At 31.4% G+C, this 9,779-nt stretch overlaps 1 protein-coding gene across 1 annotated transcript in view; it reads left to right on the top strand.

Moving 5' to 3' along the window:
• Window positions 1–1,982: 1,982 nt before the first annotated feature.
• The window catches only part of LOC139494606 (uncharacterized), a 51,766-nt gene continuing 43,969 nt past the window's right edge, over window positions 1,983–9,779 (top strand). The window contains exon 1 of the mRNA XM_071282765.1: window positions 1,983–2,095. The gene's annotated coding sequence lies outside the window, so the exon portion shown is untranslated. The remainder of the gene's footprint in view (window positions 2,096–9,779) is intronic.

Below are 9,779 nucleotides of genomic sequence, written 5' to 3'. Positions count from 1 at the left end.
ACCTACTTCTTTGCGTTGATCTTGGATTATTGAATTTTTATTGCATATTTGACTTACAGTATATGGTGTTGCAGATAGATATATGGTATTACCAAGTGATAAAATAAGTATCAATCACGAGAAAAGGAAATATCTAGTGTGGACCGATCTTATACATCAAGCTGTAAGTCACTGCGTCATTGTTATGACTTATGAAATCAGATTTGATGTATCTTCTTTTATGTCCTGTGTTTATAATGACTTGCGTATGAATGATCTCTTCATAAATACCAGAATTGGAATTGTATATTTACGCCAGACGCGCATTGCTTCTACAAAAAGACTCATCAGTGACGCTTGAATAAAAAATGTTTTAATAAAGCCAAATAGTACGAAGAGCATTGAGTACCAAATATTCCTAAAAGTTTTGCCAATTACAGTTAAGGTCACCAATTCCTGGGGTACAAAAGTCTTAGTATTTCAATTTTCAAAGTTTTGATAACAGTTAACGTATAAATATGAACATATCAATGATAACTCAAGTCAACAAAGACGTACTGACTAATTGTCTTGTGATAACCTCGGGGAATTAAAACTCTACCAGCAGTGGCATCGACCCGGTAGTTGTAAATGAATACAGTGTATATGACGATGTCCACTTCAAAACAATGCCTGGTTTGTGGTCGGACAATTTATTCTACGGGAGGTGCAATCAATAGGTTCAACTGCTTCTTCAAATTGGTTATTTACCCTTAACATATGCCCATGTTTCGGCTGAAGGTCATATTATAATTGATCTCAAAGCTTGATGAAGAATTTTTTAATAAAAGGTTCTCTTTGTATAGAAAGTTAGGGACATATTGAACATATTGTAGATATATATACAGTCCTTTCCCCTCGACGAAACTTGCTTTACGTGTTATGTAAATCACGAATACATTTGTATCCATATCTTTATTGTATATTACTTTCATAAGTGTATTAAATACTCGTCAAAGTTAGTTTTGCAGTTTGATAGATATATGTTTATTGTTCAATTGGAGTAGTTTTCCATCTAGTGTATTCGAAATTCAAAATTTTAATTTCAAACAATATTATTGAGCAAAAAGTTAATTAAATATTATAATAAATTAAGTATTTTCCATTTACCTCATTACTATTTTTGGGTTTCTGTATCCGGTTTCGGTTTCGGCTTATGGTGAACAGGTCTATCAACAGGATTGTGTTTATTCAGGTCACACTGACATTTATTCAAAGATAACTTTTATGGGACTCAGGTATTAACTTCTTTTTTATTAAAATTTATATTTAATCACATGCTTAGCTTTAACAAAACCAACTAATTTTGCGAGAACATTTACCATATAATAAAGGTTTAATCGTTTTTTCTAAAATATGATAACGAACGTTATCAATATGTCCCTTTTATTTTTCAATCATTTGTTTGCACCATATGGTGCTGTGTTGATCATATGCTTCATTCAATTTGATAAATTTATTATCAACGTGTAAATTCTTGCAGACTGAAAAATTGGTTAATCCGGGGTAAATATAGAATAAAAAAACTACGTTGGTATACTCTTCTTCAAAAAATCGATTTTTCCTTTAAATCGTTTTGTTTAACCAATTTTTCAAAAGACAAAATGACAAGTAGATCACATTATATGCAAGATATAACATACACACATTCCAATGAAAAGCATGTACGGTACTTTAAAATAGTCATTGTTCGAGTTATGTCGTAAAATATAAATTTAGAAAATAATGTACAATGCATTTAAAAAGACATATGGCAGGTAAATAATTCGACAGTATCAAAATATACAATGCTTTTTCGGCTATAATATATTACAGGTAAGTAATTGATTTAAAATTTCCTTAATCACAAAGACATGCAGTCATACTAAAAGTAAAACAAGTTGCTACTTGATTTTAGTTAAACTTCAGCCTATTACAAAATATAAACAAATGTGTGGTTCAGAATTTAGACTAAATATATTATGTAGAACTCTGATTTCGTTTCATTGATTCAGTTATTCTATGTAAAAGGAGCTGTTCAATACCAACAGAAGAAACGAAGTAAAATGCAATGAGTTCAACTTCATGACGTTGGAAGGTAAACATAGCTAATCAATATTTTAAAGTACTAATCAGTTTTATTATTCAATGTATTCCTTTGTGTGATTTTTTGTTGACGAATACGTTATAAACATTTCTGCTTGTGACACGGACTTTTAAAAAATCAGTAACGAAACCAAAAATAGGAAAATATTTGAAAACCTAAACAATAGAAAAAGATACAACGCAGGTCAATTCACAAAAAGAAAAAAACATATGACTTAAGTGTCAATATTTCTTTAAATGACATACCTTGCATTTCATAAATTACGAGAGTATAAGATATTTACCAATTGTTGACTTTTAATGTTGTCAACTATGTTATATATGGACTTGTATAGACTATAATGACAGAGGAAGAACAGGTCCATATATAACGTTATGACTGGGTGAGAGTCCGTTATTATAGGATTAAACGCCTTTTTAAAGGAATTTGTTGGTGTATAAACTCGACCAATTCACTCACAAACAAATAAAAAGGCGTTTAATCCTGATAATTCTTTATAATTCGAGATAAGGAATTTATTTTACACACTCATTTTAGTAACCTCTATCACACATAAATTGTATATAAGACTCATTAAATAGACCTTGGCGCATGGATATATTTGTTGGTTAACGCAAAAATATGTACTCCACGGAATTTTATTTCTAATAAAAACATAAACTTCAAAAACTGTTATTATTATTCAAACAAAAGTGTTATGTTTATTAATTTATTTAACGATTAACGCGAAGTGAAAATAACGTGGATCCGTATTGTTTAATTATCGCCGCCATCTTGTTTACATTGGTTATGAAAAGAAGTTCGGTGTATGTCGTCTATCGAAAAATAAACAACGTCAAGAACAACTACTGGAAGTCCTCTAGACCAATCATATTAACGTATTTCCTAATATGCAAATCATATAAGAATTATTCATCTATATACTAGTAAACTGTTTAATTTGTAAAGCAATTATTTTTACCTCCGAGCATACGATTGTCAAAAAAAAAGTAAGTGCATGTTATGTTTGTGTATGTTCCGTAGTTGCTTCCGTACCATCTACGTTTGGTAAGCAGGCGGAAATGGTTTTTTTATTCAATTTGTCTTGAATTCAGGACAACTCGGCACACGACCGACTCGTATCACTTGAACCCTCTCATATATTTTAACAACTTGCATCACATTGTAAAACTCGCACCACTCAAAGAAAAAGAAATAAACGAACTAGAAACAATGTATTTACTCTTTAAACTGTTGTCAATTTTTCGTCATTTTTTTATATTTCTTTCCATTTATATAATTATCTAGTCCTTAAAACTATAAAAACATTAAGTCCGCCAATGATGAATAATTTATCAACTGATACTGAAAAACATATCATAATTTGGCAAAGCCAATATTTCAGTCTAAACAATTTGACCAATGCTTTTAAAAAAATAAAGATGTAAATCCCTAATAAAAAACTTTTTATGTTGTTTTGTGTTCGAACGGGCTTTGTTTACTTATTAAATTGATCAGAGGTATTTCCAATCTATTCTGGTTCTGAATAGTATGCATGAACTTACATTTATATTCTACTGGACTGTTAGTAAACTACAGTAAACTTATTTTATCAATTGTGAAAAGAATGAAACGACTGAATTGTTCGGGTGAAATTCCATCAATTCTCGAAAAAAAACAAATTTGAAACGACATCATCATAATCATCATAATGCCAGTTCCGAAATATGTTTTTGTATTTGTACAGTTTAGTAAAGTTCCTTTATCTTTTTCCATTTGTAGTGCGGCGCTGTTCTATGGAATTATTATAAGTATTATGTTATCTTTCTTTTTGATAAAGCGTGATTTAAACGGGTTAAAAGAAAACCCTGTAGATTTCTATTAAAGAGTTGATAAATAAACGGAAGTGTGTAAGTGCAGAATGAAATAATTGATGGACGATCAATATGATTCTCTTGGGGCGTTGGTCGGGGTTAGGTGCAAAAGAATATTATAAAAACGAATAGCATTGCACAGTAAGAACTGAAAATACATTATTTTGTACAAGACAGATTGATACTGAATGTTTAGCAACACAAATATCTGCATCACAAAATGAAAAATGTAGCAGCAGATGAAAAACCAAATCTCCTGTCTCCCTGTTCCCAATCGATGAGCCTCGCCAATTGTTTGTTAAGCTCACATACATTTTTATATTTCTGGCAATTGAATTTTACCAGGTGAAACATGGTCTGTTGGACGTTCAGAAGCACCTGAGATCACACCAAGTTTTTGATTGGGTTTGAGTTGCTCAGTCTTTGATATACCATGTGTTGTGTTTTGTGTGCTGTTGTTTGGCCAAGGCGGTGTTAGGTTTTTTTCTACCTTTGAATTTAGTGTACTTCTGGTATCATTTGTCTCTTTTCTGTTGCATATGTTTTTTCATATTATTGTACAACATGATGTAAATGGAATCAAACTGATAAAATATCAACCGATACCTGTTGAAATAAATGTCTGAATATTGTTGATATTCGCATATCCCATTTCTAAAATAATTTCTACCTTGTATTTGTTAACGTCATACTATTCTTAACGTCAATCCCTTGACACCCTTTAGGAGTATGGTCTTGCGGAAACGATGATAGTCCGTCGAGGGGGGTTAAATGGCTGACCCGTGTTAAGAGAGAGCCATATCTCTTGCACGTTAAAGACACTCTTGTAGATTTCGAAAAAGAGCAGGCTAGTGCATTGAAACCGTTATTATCCTTAAATAATTTTCTTATATATAAGTACTATCAACACGTTTTTTGTTAGAACCGGTCAACAAAGCATCTAACCATGCGGTGGTTGTATGGAGTCAAATACTACATTGATGTCCTTGAGAATGAAATTATATATTCAACTACATTTAAGGTCGTACAATCGTCAGAGAGTCATTAAGTAAATAATCGTGGAAGACCTCCCCATATAAGTAAATGGTCTACACTATGTACTTGTTATCCAAAAAGTAAAATCACGAAAATGCCGAACTCCAAGGTAAATTCAATGGGAAAGTCCCCAATCACATGGAAAAATCAAAGGACAAAACAGATCAACCGAATGGACAACAACTTGCATATTCTTGACTTGTTACAGGCATCATCAAATGTAGAAAATGGAGGATTGAATCTGGTTTATAGCGCTAAACCTCTCACTTGTACGACAGTCTCATCAAATTCTATTATATTTACAACGATGCGTGAACAAAAGACATAATTAATAAATACATAGTCAAAATATGGTTACAGCAGTCATCTTTACAAAAAAGCACAAAACCATATATCAAATTAATAACACATTCAACACTTCGCGTGTTTGACTTCTAAAACCATCTATCAAATTAATAACACATTCAACACTTCGCGTGTTTGACTTCTGTCTAAACTACACTAACTACGTAAATATGATTTCATTTTGGCTTCCATGAAGTGTTCTGCTACTAGTCTTATTGGTGCTTAGAACGTGTTCTTCAAGGAAATATCGTTAATGTTTGTAATTCAACATATAAAAACGGTGGATTTTTTTTTAGCGTAAAAACTTTTTATACTACACTTCGACAAAATCTTTACAAATAAAAGTTGGCCTATCTAAATAAATGATCGTTTAATGTCCGGTTGTAAATGTTGTTGCTGCAACTCAAATAAAGCAATATTCGCTAATAAAAAAAAGTAATTATGCTAGATAAACTTACTGGAGGTGTGATAAGATGATTAGAGCACTTAATTTTCTCCATTACAACATCGTGTCATATATCAATGTCAATAAAAAGTCTTTTCCTAGGCTGGGATATTTCAGTATCACACCACAACCTCTGCACACATATTCACGACAAAAGGGGGGATTTTTCTTCCAGATTGGAAAATAAAACTAATTTACGATTGTTTTGGACGATGATGTTTTGTTTTTGTCTTTTTTGTTTATATATACCAACCCTTTCACTATGATCTTCTCGGTAGTAACCATTTTTATTTCAATTAGCGTTTTTAGTAGCAAATTAAGTCACGGATTTCCTTACCAAAAGTAACTTAAAACATTTCAATAGATACGAAGATTTGGTCTGCAAGTTTCGGAAAACTCCTTTCAAACGAAATAGCTCATACTTAATTTTACAGTAATGTTGTAAACCGACCCGGGTATTTAGATACAATTTGGGTAATATTATCAATCTTTAAAAACAAACTTATTCTAAATTGTTATATTCAATACTGTAATAAAATCTTTGGATATTGGGTCAATCAGGGAAATAAAATCAAAATGAATATTACACATATGTATTTTCCCGGAACAATAATCTGTCGATACCTATAGTTTAACATTGCATAAGGTCATGTTTTTCTAAGACTTTTAGTGACGTCTTTGCACATAATCCATTGTATGTGATGTATGTACTGATTGATATTTTTTGTCGTAGATGGAAGGGAATTTTATTAGATATATTTCAATTAGCTGCAAGTAACAGCGAGTACTCTCAGTTATGTACTTAGTGTCTTTTTGTTGTTAGGTTGTATAAAGAGCCGTCCACGTCCAATCTGTGTCAATGTTAATTGTAGTTCCATCTGTATCCGTCGCATGAGTTAAGCCTTTATCAACTGGTTCTTTTTATAGATTGTTATTATTTTGAACTATTAAACAACTGTTCAAAGTTAAATAAGAATCAGTGAATAATTTGATATGATGCAATGTTGTAAAAGAGGCTTTAGCTATCAAATTCATGTTTCCCAATTTTCGTTATTTAAATTCTTCTACTTGAATTATAACGCACAAAACATGTCACACAAGTTTCGTGAAATTGCGTCATACCGGTATATCTTCCATTTTAACGCTATACGTTTAATCGGAAATAAATTTGACGAGCAAGACATCTGCATGTTAGATATGTCTTCAATGATAAAACCTTATGATTTGTGGTATTTTATCCATCTTTAAGAATGAATAACTACAGAAGCCGTCATTTCGTTTTAATTAATTATCTTTTCGTAAAAATCGTTTCACAATCTTGTTTGCATTGTTTATACTTTAGAAAAAAATATAGTATTTAAATAGTTGAATACGGACTTTGTTCTTTCAAACAGGTTACATTCCTCGTATCTAAATAACAACAAGACAAACATAACATTTAAATTGTTTATTGTATACTTGTATACAAGTCTTATAAGTTGCCTTTCAGTATGTATATTAGAGGTTTCTCAACATCTTACGAACGGACGGAACCCTACGAACGTATGTTAAAGAAGCAGTAATTTTGTAATAATAAAATCCAAAATAAATTTCTACAGATATTGCAATGTATTTAAAGACAAAAGTTAACAATTGCATAGTCTTTTTGCAACCTTTCATTTTGTTTTTGCGGTTAAACACCGGTGTTACAATTTATTTTCTTTTATTGAATGTTGCGCATTCTTACGTTGAGTTTCGTTTGTTTACATGTCAAATAAATGCGTTTAATTAATCTCCCTTATCCATTTAAAGAAACCTTAGTCAGTTTGCAATATTGTTAAAACAATTAGAGCGTCTGGTTTGAATTTCATTTGATTAATAATTGGATGTTAAACGTTCTGTGGCAAGTATTCTATGCTTTTCATGACAAGATTAACGTTTGTAAAGGATAAAAAATTGATCAAAAGTGATTGATATAGATTCTGTCCCCTAGCATAAAGCACCAACAGAAAACTCTCAATGAGCGCTAGGTCCATTAGTTTCACTTGCTGTTAAATCATTTTGGGGAATAAGTTACAGAAAGGTAACGTTGCACTCGATCAATCGTAAAGTTATAGACTTTTGTGTATTTTTGTTGAAATAATGAATGCTACCGGACCAACAAAATTGAAAGTTACATAGTTTTGAAAAGAAACATTTTCTTTAAATTCTATTCCCAAGGTTAAAAAAAATGAGAAAAAATAAAAACCGAAGAAAACATATACAAATGCCATAAACACTCTAAGAAAAAAAAACAATACATTTGTACGATTATAAAATATACACATAGGAATAAGAACTGCCACAAAAACAAAACAGACAAACAAAACCTAAATACATTACATCTTTATAAAGTGAACTGGTGTGTTTTTAAATATTTATTTCAATGTTGCCCTTATCTTCTTAAGTTTATCAGTTAAGCTAGAATATAAATCATTTATAATCATTTGAGGTCAAGAAGTTGTCATTTGGAGTCTAAAATAGGGGAAACAAAGTTACCACGGATCCGAAGAAGTTTTTTTTACAAATTAAAAAAAATAGAGGCGAAAACGCATAGATTATTTTGACCCTATGTTTGCACAGGACCTTATTCAATTGATCTGATCCTTGATAAGTTTCTAAAAGATTCCTATCCTCTTCCATTCCAAAGTTCTATGCTTACCCTTTTACATATACACTGGGAGACCTGCAAAAAAAGTTGGATAAAGAAGGGTGTCGGAATACTAAATGCTCCATGTTTTCTCGTTGCGGCAAAGTTCCTCAATTAAGGTCAATTTCAATCGTTCGTGTGATGATGAGAAACCTCTACTAGGTGGTACACATGCGATAAGAGTTGGTTAATTGCGTGTAAAAAACTGACCTTAATTGCGTGTTTTAGGACTAAAGAAAATGTTATATACATTGGGAGATATTACCAAGCAGCCATTGCGTATATAATTAAAATTTGTTGAAAAAAAGTTTTGAAGCTGTTTTCTTTTTAAGTTTGTAAATTTGTTGTTCCAAGCATACACACTGATCGTTTTATTCAAATATTGGTTTCTTTTTTGGACTCCACGGGGATTTGATAGTGATCTCCATTTTCTTTGAATGAAGCATATATTACAGATGTTTTCAAATTTTGAGTCATTTTTTTTATGATTGTTCCTAATATACGACAATCAATAGGTTTACCATATACATGGTTAGTGAATCAATCATAATAGGCAAATATATCAGTGTGCCAGAGTTCGTCTGGCCTTGTACTTTGTCAACAGGGATCATTGCAAATTTTAATTGTTTTATGTAATACTTGTTTTATAAGCTTATCGTATATGAGTGATATTTTAAATTCAATCATGATAAGCTTACTTCATTTGTTCACTTTTAAATTCAAATTTTACCATATTTGTACATCAGAGTGTGGCTTTCAAATTGGTCGCATATCTTGGACGTGATCGAAAAAATGTCAAGCAATGTCTACCTTAGCTTCTCAGCCCAAAAAAAAATGAAAACTAATTTTGGTTTACCATTTTAAACATCATTCATAAAATTTAAATCAAGTTACCCTCTATTACTTGAAATATTACATGTACAAATTGAAACAATAAATTTCAGAATGGAAATGGGGATTGTGACAAAGAGAAAACAACCCGACAAAAGAACACAGCCGAACACCAAACATTGGTCTCCAACACAGAGAAAACAATCTGGATCCCAGATGCGTGCTTCTGTTGGCCCCTTAACAAAAATGTATACTAGTTCAGTGATTATGGACGTCATAATAAACTCCGAAATATATAATTGAACTAAAATTAAAGCATAGTTTTGTTGGTCACAAAAGTTACACGAGGAGTTAATACAAGCCCCTAGTGTGTACTTCACTCCCCCTCGTATTGAAAAAGGCTAGAAATTTATAAAAGCTTAGCACACATGACAGGTACGGATATCTATCGACCACATTGAAGCCGTTTCTCATGAATATTTGGACTGAAGTAGTTAG

The sequence above is a fragment of the Mytilus edulis genome, chromosome 11, assembly GCF_963676685.1.
Source record: "Mytilus edulis chromosome 11, xbMytEdul2.2, whole genome shotgun sequence".
NCBI classification, from domain to species: domain Eukaryota; kingdom Metazoa; phylum Mollusca; class Bivalvia; order Mytilida; family Mytilidae; genus Mytilus; species Mytilus edulis.
This window is presented reverse-complemented; position numbering and strand designations above follow the sequence as displayed.